The following is an 11,268-nucleotide window of genomic DNA, read 5'->3' as shown; positions in this document are numbered from 1 at the left end:
TTACGAGGCCAACGTGCCTTGCAGTCACCCTTGCCGAACATTGTGCTGTGTATGGCCAACTGCTCTGATTAAGCAGCATAGTGTTACAGCTCGAGTTTCTCTTCAATCACGCACAAATCTTTCGCCTTTTACTAAAGATTTCCGTGGGGAGGAACTATTGTGAGTTTTGTTTATTTTTGGGTGCTCTGCTATCTGCAGAGCTGCATTAAGATGTTGAATTGCAGAACGAGATGTGGAAGAGTGTTTGTGTCAGTAGATTAGCCTAGACAGAATGGTTGTTATCAATCCGGCGATCAAATGAAGTTGCTCTTAGCTCATTCTCTAAAGCGCAGCAATCTTGGATCTGTGTGTCTTTTTCTCCCTCTCTTCACAATTGCAGTCTTTGGAACCGCAGCAAAAAAGCGAGTGAGCAAAATCGAGCTCTTTTTTACCACAAGAAGGACATGGCCAATATTGTATGGTGGGTTTGTTTCTTTGGAAAGCTTTATGCTTAAGCCTGAGGTGGGGTAAGGAGTTCAGCGTCTTGAAGAAAATGCCTCCCCGTCGGGGAATCGAACCCCGGTCTTCCGCGTGACAGGCGGAGATACTGTCCACTATACTAACGAGGATCACTTATGCAAGAATGTAAACTGTTCAGCTGCACTATTATGTTGAGGTTGCCTGAGAGCAAAAGGCTGCAAGTTTCTTCCGACGAACGTCGCACTGTGGGCTTGTTTTTTTTTTGGACAGATTCATGCTGAAGCTCAAGTTTTTAAGAGGAGTTTAGCATCCTAAAAAAAGGCCCCCCTGGCAGGGAAGCGAACCCTGATCATCCGGGTGACACATGGAAATACTGTCCACTACACTAACAAAGACTAGCGTGCTTTTGGTTATGTCAAGCGTGGGTGGACACTTTCTGCCAGCAGTCTCACCAAACCGAAGCCAAGCCATTCCTCCTTAAGACAGGCAGAGTCAGACATGTAATAAAAACAACGACCGATGGGTTCAGTCCAAAGGGCAAACTGTAGCTTCTGCTGGTTATAGTCACCCTCAAAACCTTTGGCTGTTACCAAGGACTGGGCTCTAATCTGTCTGATGTCCTAATAACACAATTTTACATGGTGACATCACTGCAGCTTTGAAAATGTGGATATATTTGTCTTAACCAAAGACTGCACCTCTTTCTGTGTGACCTCATTCTGTACTGCGTAATGCTTCGATGCCTTCCTTTCAACAAAGTAGGATTACGAGGCCAACGTGCCTTGCAGTCACCCTTGCCGAACATTGTGCTGTGTCACGCCAAGTGCTCTGATTAAGCAGCATAGTGTTACAGCTCGAGTTTCTCTTCAATCACGCACAAATCTTTCGCCTTTTACTAAAGATTTCCGTGGGGAGGAACTATTGTGAGTTTTGTTTATTTTTGGGTGCTCTGCTATCTGCAGAGCTGCATTAAGATGTTGAATTGCAGAACGAGATGTGGAAGAGTGTTTGTGTCAGTAGATTAGCCTAGACAGAATGGTTGTTATCAATCCGGCGATCAAATGAAGTTGCTCTTAGCTCATTCTCTAAAGCGCAGCAATCTTGGATCTGTGTGTCTTTTTCTCCCTCTCTTCACAATTGCAATCTTTGGAACCGCAGCAAAAAAGCGAGTGAGCAAAATCGAGCTCTTTTTTACCACAAGAAGGACATGGTCAATATTGAATGGTGGGTTTGTTTCTTTGGACAGCTTTATGCTCAAGCCTGAGGTGGGGTAAGGAGTTCAGCGTCTTGAAGAAAATGCCCCCCCCGTCGGTAAATCGAACCCCGGTCTTACGCGTGACAGGCGGAGATACTGTCCACTATACTAACGAGGATCACTTATGCATGAATGTAAACTGTTCAGCTGCACTATTATGTTGAGGGTGCCTGAGAGCAAAAGGCTGCAAGTTTCTTCCGACGAACGTCGCACTGTGGGCTTGTTTTTTTTTTTGGACAGATTCATGCTGAAGCTCAAGTTTTTAAGAGGAGTTTAGCATCCTAAAAAAAGCCCCCCCTGGCAGGGAAGCGAACCCTGATCATCCGGGTGACACATGGAAATACTGTCCACTATACTAACAAAGACTAGCGTGCTTTTGGTTATGTCAAGCGTGGGTGGACACTTTCTGCCAGCAGTCTCACCAAACCGAAGCCAAGCCATTCCTCCTTAAGACAGGCAGAGTCAGACATGTAATAAAAACAACGACCGATGGGTTCAGTCCAAAGGGCAAACTGTAGCTTCTGCTGGTTATAGTCACCCTCAAAACCTTTGGCTGTTACCAAGGACTGGGCTCTAATCTGTCTGATGTCCTAATAACACATTTTTACATGGTGACATCACTGCAGCTTTGAAAATGTGGATATATTTGTCTTAACCAAAGACTGCACCTCTTTCTGTGTGAGCTCATTCTGTACTGCGTAATGCTTCGATGCCTTCATTTCAACAAAGTAGGATTACGAGGCCAACGTGCCTTGCAGTCACCCTTGCCGAACATTGTGCTGTGTATGGCCAACTGCTCTGATTAAGCAGCATAGTTTTACAGCTCGAGTTTCTCTTCAATCACGCACAAATCTTTCGCCTTTTACTAAAGATTTCCGTGGGGAGGAACTATTGTGAGTTTTGTTTATTTTTGGGTGCTCTGCTATCTGCAGAGCTGCATTAAGATGTTGAATTGCAGAACGAGATGTGGAAGAGTGTTTGTGTCAGTAGATTAGCCTAGACAGAATGGTTGTTATCAATCCGGCGATCAAATGAAGTTGCTCTTAGCTCATTCTCTAAAGCGCAGCAATCTTGGATCTGTGTGTCTTTTTCTCCCTCTCTTCACAATTGCAGTCTTTGGAACCGCAGCAAAAAAGCGAGTGAGCAAAATCGAGCTCTTATTTACCACAAGAAGGACATGGCCAATATTGTATGGTGGGTTTGTTTCTTTGGACAGCTTTATGCTTAAGCCTGAGGTGGGGTAAGGAGTTCAGCGTCTTGAAGAAAATGCCTCCCCGTCGGGGAATCGAACCCCGGTCTTCCGCGTGACAGGCGGAGATACTGTCCACTATACTAACGAGGATCACTTATGCAAGAATGTAAACTGTTCAGCTGCACTATTATGTTGAGGGTGCCTGAGAGCAAAAGGCTGCAAGTTTCTTCCGACGAACGTCGCACTGTGGGCTTGTTTTTTTTTGGACAGATTCATGCTGAAGCTCAAGTTTTTAAGAGGAGTTTAGCATCCTAAAAAAAGCCCCCCCTGGCAGGGAAGCGAACCCTGATCATCCGGGTGACACATGGAAATACTGTCCACTATACTAACAAAGACTAGCAAGCTTTTGGTTATGTCAAGCGTGGGTGGACACTTTCTGCCAGCAGTCTCACCAAACCGAAGCCAAGCCATTCCTCCTTAAGACAGGCAGAGTCAGACATGTAATAAAAACAACGACCGATGGGTTCAGTCCAAAGGGCAAACTGTAGCTTCTGCTGGTTATAGTCACCCTCAAAACCTTTGGCTGTTACCAAGGACTGGGCTCTAATCTGTCTGATGTCCTAATAACACAATTTTACATGGTGACATCACTGCAGCTTTGAAAATGTGGATATATTTGTCTTAACCAAAGACTGCAACTCTTTCTGTGTGACCTCATTCTGTACTGCGTAATGCTTCGATGCCTTCATTTCAACAAAGTAGGATTACGAGGCCAACGTGCCTTGCAGTCACCCTTGCCGAACATTGTGCTGTGTATGGCCAACTGCTCTGATTAAGCAGCATAGTGTTACAGCTCGAGTTTCTCTTCAATCACGCACAAATCTTTCGCCTTTTACTAAAGATTTCCGTGGGGAGGAACTATTGTGAGTTTTGTTTATTTTTGGGTGCTCTGCTATCTGCAGAGCTGCATTAAGATGTTGAATTGCAGAACGAGATGTGGAAGAGTGTTTGTGTCAGTAGATTAGCCTAGACAGAATGGTTGTTATCAATCCGGCGATCAAATGAAGTTGCTCTTAGCTCATTCTCTAAAGCGCAGCAATCTTGGATCTGTGTGTCTTTTTCTCCCTCTCTTCACAATTGCAGTCTTTGGAACCGCAGCAAAAAAGCGAGTGAGCAAAATCGAGCTCTTTTTTACCACAAGAAGGACATGGCCAATATTGTATGGTGGGTTTGTTTCTTTGGAAAGCTTTATGCTTAAGCCTGAGGTGGGGTAAGGAGTTCAGCGTCTTGAAGAAAATGCCTCCCCGTCGGGGAATCGAACCCCGGTCTTCCGCGTGACAGGCGGAGATACTGTCCACTATACTAACGAGGATCACTTATGCAAGAATGTAAACTGTTCAGCTGCACTATTATGTTGAGGTTGCCTGAGAGCAAAAGGCTGCAAGTTTCTTCCGACGAACGTCGCACTGTGGGCTTGTTTTTTTTTTGGACAGATTCATGCTGAAGCTCAAGTTTTTAAGAGGAGTTTAGCATCCTAAAAAAAGGCCCCCCTGGCAGGGAAGCGAACCCTGATCATCCGGGTGACACATGGAAATACTGTCCACTATACTAACAAAGACTAGCGTGCTTTTGGTTATGTCAAGCGTGGGTGGACACTTTCTGCCAGCAGTCTCACCAAACCGAAGCCAAGCCATTCCTCCTTAAGACAGGCAGAGTCAGACATGTAATAAAAACAACGACCGATGGGTTCAGTCCAAAGGGCAAACTGTAGCTTCTGCTGGTTATAGTCACCCTCAAAACCTTTGGCTGTTACCAAGGACTGGGCTCTAATCTGTCTGATGTCCTAATAACACAATTTTACATGGTGACATCACTGCAGCTTTGAAAATGTGGATATATTTGTCTTAACCAAAGACTGCACCTCTTTCTGTGTGAGCTCATTCTGTACTGCGTAATGCTTCGATGCCTTCATTTCTACAAAGTAGGATTACGAGGCCAACGTGCCTTGCAGTCACCCTTGCCGAACATTGTGCTGTGTATGGCCAACTGCTCTGATTAAGCAGCATAGTGTTACAGCTCGAGTTTCTCTTCAATCACGCACAAATCTTTCGCCTTTTACTAAAGATTTCCGTGGGGAGGAACTATTGTGAGTTTTGTTTATTTTTGGGTGCTCTGCTATCTGCAGAGCTGCATTAAGATGTTGAATTGCAGAACGAGATGTGGAAGAGTGTTTGTGTCAGTAGATTAGCCTAGACAGAATGTTTGTTATCAATCCGGCGATCAAATGAAGTTGCTCTTAGCTCATTCTCTAAAGCGCAGCAATCTTGGATCTGTGTGTCTTTTTCTCCCTCTCTTCACAATTGCAATCTTTGGAACCGCAGCAAAAAAGCGAGTGAGCAAAATCGAGCTCTTTTTTACCACAAGAAGGACATGGTCAATATTGAATGGTGGGTTTGTTTCTTTGGACAGCTTTATGCTCAAGCCTGAGGTGGGGTAAGGAGTTCAGCGTCTTGAAGAAAATGCCTCCCCGTCGGGGAATCGAACCCCGGTCTTCCGCGTGACAGGCGGAGATACTGTCCACTATACTAACGAGGATCAATTATGCATGAATGTAAACTGTTCAGCTGCACTATTATGTTGAGGGTGCCTGAGAGCAAAAGGCTGCAAGTTTCTTCCGACGAACGTCGCACTGTGGGCTTGTTTTTTTTTTTGGACAGATTCATGCTGAAGCTCAAGTTTTTAAGAGGAGTTTAGCATCCTAAAAAAAGCCCCCCCTGGCAGGGAAGCGAACCCTGATCATCCGGGTGACACATGGAAATACTGTCCACTATACTAACAAAGACTAGCGTGCTTTTGGTTATGTCAAGCGTGGGTGGACACTTTCTGCCAGCAGTCTCACCAAACCGAAGCCAAGCCATTCCTCCTTAAGACAGGCAGAGTCAGACATGTAATAAAAACAACGACCGATGGGTTCAGTCCAAAGGGCAAACTGTAGCTTCTGCTGGTTATAGTCACCCTCAAAACCTTTGGCTGTTACCAAGGACTGGGCTCTAATCTGTCTGATGTCCTAATAACACATTTTTACATGGTGACATCACTGCAGCTTTGAAAATGTGGATATATTTGTCTTAACCAAAGACTGCACCTCTTTCTGTGTGAGCTCATTCTGTACTGCGTAATGCTTCGATGCCTTCATTTCAACAAAGTAGGATTACGAGGCCAACGTGCCTTGCAGTCACCCTTGCCGAACATTGTGCTGTGTATGGCCAACTGCTCTGATTAAGCAGCATAGTGTTACAGCTCGAGTTTCTCTTCAATCACGCACAAATCTTTCGCCTTTTACTAAAGATTTACGTGGGGAGGAGCTATTGTGAGTTTTGTTTATTTTTGGGTGCTCTGCTATCTGCAGAGCTGCATTAAGATGTTGAATTGCAGAACGAGATGTGGAAGAGTGTTTGTGTCAGTAGATTAGCCTAGACAGAATGGTTGTTATCAATCCGGCGATCAAATGAAGTTGCTCTTAGCTCATTCTCTAAAGCGCAGCAATCTTGGATCTGTGTGTCTTTTTCTCCCTCTCTTCACAATTGCAGTCTTTGGAACCGCAGCAAAAAAGCGAGTGAGCAAAATCGAGCTCTTATTTACCACAAGAAGGACATGGCCAATATTGTATGGTGGGTTTGTTTCTTTGGACAGCTTTATGCTTAAGCCTGAGGTGGGGTAAGGAGTTCAGCGTCTTGAAGAAAATGCCTCCCCGTCGGGGAATCGAACCCCGGTCTTCCGCGTGACAGGCGGAGATACTGTCCACTATACTAACGAGGATCAATTATACATGAATGTAAACTGTTCAGCTGCACTATTATGTTGAGGGTGCCTGAGAGCAAAAGGCTGCAAGTTTCTTCCGACGAACGTCGCACTGTGGGCTTGTTTTTTTTTTTTGGACAGATTCATGCTGAAGCTCAAGTTTTTAAGAGGAGTTTAGCATCCTAAAAAAAGCCCCCCCTGGCAGGAAAGCGAACCCTGATCATCCGGGTGACACATGGAAATACTGTCCACTATACTAACAAAGACTAGCGTGCTTTTGGTTATGTCAAGCGTGGGTGGACACTTTCTGCCAGCAGTCTCACCAAACCGAAGCCAAGCCATTCCTCCTTAAGACAGGCAGAGTCAGACATGTAATAAAAACAACGACCGATGGGTTCAGTCCAAAGGGCAAACTGTAGCTTCTGCTGGTTATAGTCACCCTCAAAACCTTTGGCTGTTACCAAGGACTGGGCTCTAATCTGTCTGATGTCCTAATAACACATTTTTACATGGTGACATCACTGCAGCTTTGAAAATGTGGATATATTTGTCTTAACCAAAGACTGCACCTCTTTCTGTGTGAGCTCATTCTGTACTGCGTAATGCTTCGATGCCTTCATTTCAACAAAGTAGGATTACGAGGCCAACGTGCCTTGCAGTCACCCTTGCCGAACATTGTGCTGTGTATGGCCAACTGCTCTGATTAAGCAGCATAGTGTTACAGCTCGAGTTTCTCTTCAATCACGCACAAATCTTTCGCCTTTTACTAAAGATTTCCGTGGGGAGGAGCTATTGTGAGTTTTGTTTATTTTTGGGTGCTCTGCTATCTGCAGAGCTGCATTAAGATGTTGAATTGCAGAACGAGATGTGGAAGAGTGTTTGTGTCAGTAGATTAGCCTAGACAGAATGGTTGTTATCAATCCGGCGATCAAATGAAGTTGCTCTTAGCTCATTCTCTAAAGCGCAGCAATCTTGGATCTGTGTGTCTTTTTCTCCCTCTCTTCACAATTGCAGTCTTTGGAACCGCAGCAAAAAAGCGAGTGAGCAAAATCGAGCTCTTATTTACCACAAGAAGGACATGGCCAATATTGTATGGTGGGTTTGTTTCTTTGGACAGCTTTATGCTTAAGCCTGAGGTGGGGTAAGGAGTTCAGCGTCTTGAAGAAAATGCCTCCCCGTCGGGGAATCGAACCCCGGTCTTCCGCGTGACAGGCGGAGATACTGTCCACTATACTAACGAGGATCACTCATGCAAGAATGTAAACTGTTCAGCTGCACTATTATGTTGAGGGTGCCTGAGAGCAAAAGGCTGCAAGTTTCTTCCGACGAACGTCGCACTGTGGGCTTGTTTTTTTTTTGGACAGATTCATGCTGAAGCTCAAGTTTTTAAGAGGAGTTTAGCATCCTAAAAAAAGCCCCCCCTGGCAGGGAAGCGAACCCTGATCATCCGGGTGACACATGGAAATACTGCCCACTATACTAACAAAGACTAGCGTGCTTTTGGTTATGTCAAGCGTGGGTGGACACTTTCTGCCAGCAGTCTCACCAAACCGAAGCCAAGCCATTCCTCCTTAAGACAGGCAGAGTCAGACATGTAATAAAAACAACGACCGATGGGTTCAGTCCAAAGGGCAAACTGTAGCTTCTGCTGGTTATAGTCACCCTCAAAACCTTTGGCTGTTACCAAGGACTGGGCTCTAATCTGTCTGATGTCCTAATAACACAATTTTACATGGTGACATCACTGCAGCTTTGAAAATGTGGATATATTTGTCTTAACCAAAGACTGCACCTCTTTCTGTGTGACCTCATTCTGTACTGCGTAATGCTTCGATGCCTTCATTTCAACAAAGTAGGATTACGAGGCCAACGTGCCTTGCAGTCACCTTTGCCGAACATTGTGCTGTGTATGGCCAACTGCTCTGATTAAGCAGCATAGTGTTACAGCTCGAGTTTCTCTTCAATCACGCACAAATCTTTCGCCTTTTACTAAAGATTTCCGTGGGGAGGAACTATTGTGAGTTTTGTTTATTTTTGGGTGCTCTGCTATCTGCAGAGCTGCATTAAGATGTTGAATTGCAGAACGAGATGTGGAAGAGTGTTTGTGTCAGTAGATTAGCCTAGACAGAATGGTTGTTATCAATCCGGCGATCGAATGAAGTTGCTCTTAGCTCATTCTCTAAAGCGCAGCAATCTTGGATCTGTGTGTCTTTTTCTCCCTCTCTTCACAATTGCAATCTTTGGAACCGCAGCAAAAAAGCGAGTGAGCAAAATCGAGCTCTTTTTTACCACAAGTAGGACATGGCCAATATTGAATGGTGGGTTTGTTTCTTTGGACAACTTTATGCTTAAGCCTGAGGTGGGGTAAGGAGTTCAGCGTCTTGAAGAAAATGCCTCCCCGTCGGGGAATCGAACCCCGGTCTTCCGCGTGACAGGCGGAGATACTGTCCACTATACTAACGAGGATCACTCATGCAAGAATGTAAACTGTTCAGCTCCACTATTATGTTGAGGGTGCCTGAGAGCAAAAGGCTGCAAGTTTCTTCCGACGAACGTCGCACTGTGGGCTTGTTTTTTTTTGGACAGATTCATGCTGAAGCTCAAGTTTTTAAGAGGAGTTTAGCATCCTAAAAAAAGCCCCCCCTGGCAGGGAAGCGAACCCTGATCATCCGGGTGACACATGGAAATACTGTCCACTATACTAACAAAGACTAGCGTGCTTTTGGTTATGTCAAGCGTGGGTGGACACTTTCTGCCAGCAGTCTCACCAAACCGAAGCCAAGCCATTCCTCCTTAAGACAGGCAGAGTCAGACATGTAATAAAAACAACGACCGATGGGTTCAGTCCAAAGGGCAAACTGTAGCTTCTGCTGGTTATAGTCACCCTCAAAACCTTTGGCTGTTACCAAGGACTGGGCTCTAATCTGTCTGATGTCCTAATAACACAATTTTACATGGTGACATCACTGCAGCTTTGAAAATGTGGATATATTTGTCTTAACCAAAGACTGCACCTCTTTCTGTGTGACCTCATTCTGTACTGCGTAATGCTTCGATGCCTTCATTTCAACAAAGTAGGATTACGAGGCCAACGTGCCTTGCAGTCACCCTTGCCGAACATTGTGCTGTGTATGGCCAACTGCTCTGATTAAGCAGCATAGTGTTACAGCTCGAGTTTCTCTTCAATCACGCACAAATCTTTCGCCTTTTACTAAAGATTTCCGTGGGGAGGAACTATTGTGAGTTTTGTTTATTTTTGGGTGCTCTGCTATCTGCAGAGCTGCATTAAGATGTTGAATTGCAGAAAGAGATGTGGAAGAGTGTTTGTGTCAGTAGATTAGCCTAGACAGAATGGTTGTTATCAATCCGGTGATCAAATGAAGTTGCTCTTAGCTCATTCTCTAAAGCGCAGCAATCTTGGATCTGTGTGTCTTTTTCTCCCTCTCTTCACAATTGCAGTCTTTGGAACCGCAGCAAAAAAGCGAGTGAGCAAAATCGAGCTCTTTTTTACCACAAGAAGGACATGGCCAATATTGTATGGTGGGTTTGTTTCTTTGGAAAGCTTTATGCTTAAGCCTGAGGTGGGGTAAGGAGTTCAGCGTCTTGAAGAAAATGCCTCCCCGTCGGGGAATCGAACCCCGGTCTTCCGCGTGACAGGCGGAGATACTGTCCACTATACTAACGAGGATCACTTATGCAAGAATGTAAACTGTTCAGCTGCACTATTATGTTGAGGTTGCCTGAGAGCAAAAGGCTGCAAGTTTCTTCCGACGAACGTCGCACTGTGGGCTTGTTTTTTTTTTGGACAGATTCATGCTGAAGCTCAAGTTTTTAAGAGGAGTTTAGCATCCTAAAAAAAGCCCCCCCTGGCAGGGAAGCGAACCCTGATCATCCGGGTGACACATGGAAATACTGTCCACTATACTAACAAAGACTAGCGTGCTTTTGGTTATGTCAAGCGTGGGTGGACACTTTCTGCCAGCAGTCTCACCAAACCGAAGCCAAGCCATTCCTCCTTAAGACAGGCAGAGTCAGACATGTAATAAAAACATCGACCGATGGGTTCAGTCCAAAGGGCAAACTGTAGCTTCTGCTGGTTATAGTCACCCTCAAAACCTTTGGCTGTTACCAAGGACTGGGCTCTAATCTGTCTGATGTCCTAATAACACAATTTTACATGGTGACATCACTGCAGCTTTGAAAATGTGGATATATTTGTCTTAACCAAAGACTGCACCTCTTTCTGTGTGAGCTCATTCTGTACTGCGTAATGCTTCGATGCCTTCATTTCAACAAAGTAGGATTACGAGGCCAACGTGCCTTGCAGTCACCCTTGCCGAACATTGTGCTGTGTATGGCCAACTGCTCTGATTAAGCAGCATAGTGTTACAGCTCGAGTTTCTCTTCAATCACGCACAAATCTTTCGCCTTTTACTAAAGATTTCCGTGGGGAGGAACTATTGTGAGTTTTGTTTATTTTTGGGTGCTCTGCTATCTGCAGAGCTGCATTAAGATGTTGAATTGCAGAACGAGATGTGGAAGAGTGTTTGTGTCAGTAGAT

The 11,268-nt window shown here is 45.0% G+C and overlaps 1 protein-coding gene and 18 non-coding genes across 19 annotated transcripts in view; 11 read left to right on the top strand and 8 right to left on the bottom strand.

The window, feature by feature from the left end:
- The window catches only part of si:dkey-245n4.2, a 314,713-nt gene that overhangs the window by 181,071 nt on the left and 122,374 nt on the right, over positions 1-11,268 (top strand). The gene's annotated exons all lie outside the window — the stretch shown is intronic.
- On the top strand, positions 87-202 carry LOC141385906 (U5 spliceosomal RNA). Its single transcript, XR_012407018.1, has one exon. It is a non-coding gene; the product is annotated as a U5 spliceosomal RNA (small nuclear RNA).
- On the bottom strand, positions 537-608 carry trnad-guc (transfer RNA aspartic acid (anticodon GUC)). Its single transcript has one exon. It is a non-coding gene; the product is annotated as a tRNA-Asp (tRNA).
- LOC141385905 (U5 spliceosomal RNA) lies at positions 1,310-1,425 on the top strand. The gene has a single exon (XR_012407017.1). It is a non-coding gene; the product is annotated as a U5 spliceosomal RNA (small nuclear RNA).
- On the top strand, positions 2,535-2,650 carry LOC141385904 (U5 spliceosomal RNA). The gene has a single exon (XR_012407016.1). It is a non-coding gene; the product is annotated as a U5 spliceosomal RNA (small nuclear RNA).
- Positions 2,985-3,056, bottom strand: trnad-guc (transfer RNA aspartic acid (anticodon GUC)). The gene has a single exon. It is a non-coding gene; the product is annotated as a tRNA-Asp (tRNA).
- On the top strand, positions 3,757-3,872 carry LOC141385903 (U5 spliceosomal RNA). Its single transcript, XR_012407015.1, has one exon. It is a non-coding gene; the product is annotated as a U5 spliceosomal RNA (small nuclear RNA).
- trnad-guc (transfer RNA aspartic acid (anticodon GUC)) lies at positions 4,207-4,278 on the bottom strand. The gene has a single exon. It is a non-coding gene; the product is annotated as a tRNA-Asp (tRNA).
- LOC141385902 (U5 spliceosomal RNA) lies at positions 4,980-5,095 on the top strand. Its single transcript, XR_012407014.1, has one exon. It is a non-coding gene; the product is annotated as a U5 spliceosomal RNA (small nuclear RNA).
- Positions 5,430-5,501, bottom strand: trnad-guc (transfer RNA aspartic acid (anticodon GUC)). Its single transcript has one exon. It is a non-coding gene; the product is annotated as a tRNA-Asp (tRNA).
- LOC141385980 (U5 spliceosomal RNA) lies at positions 6,204-6,319 on the top strand. Its single transcript, XR_012407093.1, has one exon. It is a non-coding gene; the product is annotated as a U5 spliceosomal RNA (small nuclear RNA).
- Positions 6,654-6,725, bottom strand: trnad-guc (transfer RNA aspartic acid (anticodon GUC)). The gene has a single exon. It is a non-coding gene; the product is annotated as a tRNA-Asp (tRNA).
- LOC141385964 (U5 spliceosomal RNA) lies at positions 7,429-7,544 on the top strand. Its single transcript, XR_012407077.1, has one exon. It is a non-coding gene; the product is annotated as a U5 spliceosomal RNA (small nuclear RNA).
- trnad-guc (transfer RNA aspartic acid (anticodon GUC)) lies at positions 7,879-7,950 on the bottom strand. Its single transcript has one exon. It is a non-coding gene; the product is annotated as a tRNA-Asp (tRNA).
- Positions 8,652-8,767, top strand: LOC141385901 (U5 spliceosomal RNA). Its single transcript, XR_012407013.1, has one exon. It is a non-coding gene; the product is annotated as a U5 spliceosomal RNA (small nuclear RNA).
- trnad-guc (transfer RNA aspartic acid (anticodon GUC)) lies at positions 9,102-9,173 on the bottom strand. The gene has a single exon. It is a non-coding gene; the product is annotated as a tRNA-Asp (tRNA).
- On the top strand, positions 9,874-9,989 carry LOC141385900 (U5 spliceosomal RNA). Its single transcript, XR_012407012.1, has one exon. It is a non-coding gene; the product is annotated as a U5 spliceosomal RNA (small nuclear RNA).
- trnad-guc (transfer RNA aspartic acid (anticodon GUC)) lies at positions 10,324-10,395 on the bottom strand. The gene has a single exon. It is a non-coding gene; the product is annotated as a tRNA-Asp (tRNA).
- On the top strand, positions 11,097-11,212 carry LOC141385899 (U5 spliceosomal RNA). Its single transcript, XR_012407011.1, has one exon. It is a non-coding gene; the product is annotated as a U5 spliceosomal RNA (small nuclear RNA).

Source organism: Danio rerio, chromosome 5, assembly GCF_049306965.1.
Source record: "Danio rerio strain Tuebingen ecotype United States chromosome 5, GRCz12tu, whole genome shotgun sequence".
NCBI classification, from domain to species: domain Eukaryota; kingdom Metazoa; phylum Chordata; class Actinopteri; order Cypriniformes; family Danionidae; genus Danio; species Danio rerio.
The sequence above is the reverse complement of the archived record's forward strand: the minus strand, read 5'-3'. Positions and strand labels throughout refer to the sequence as shown.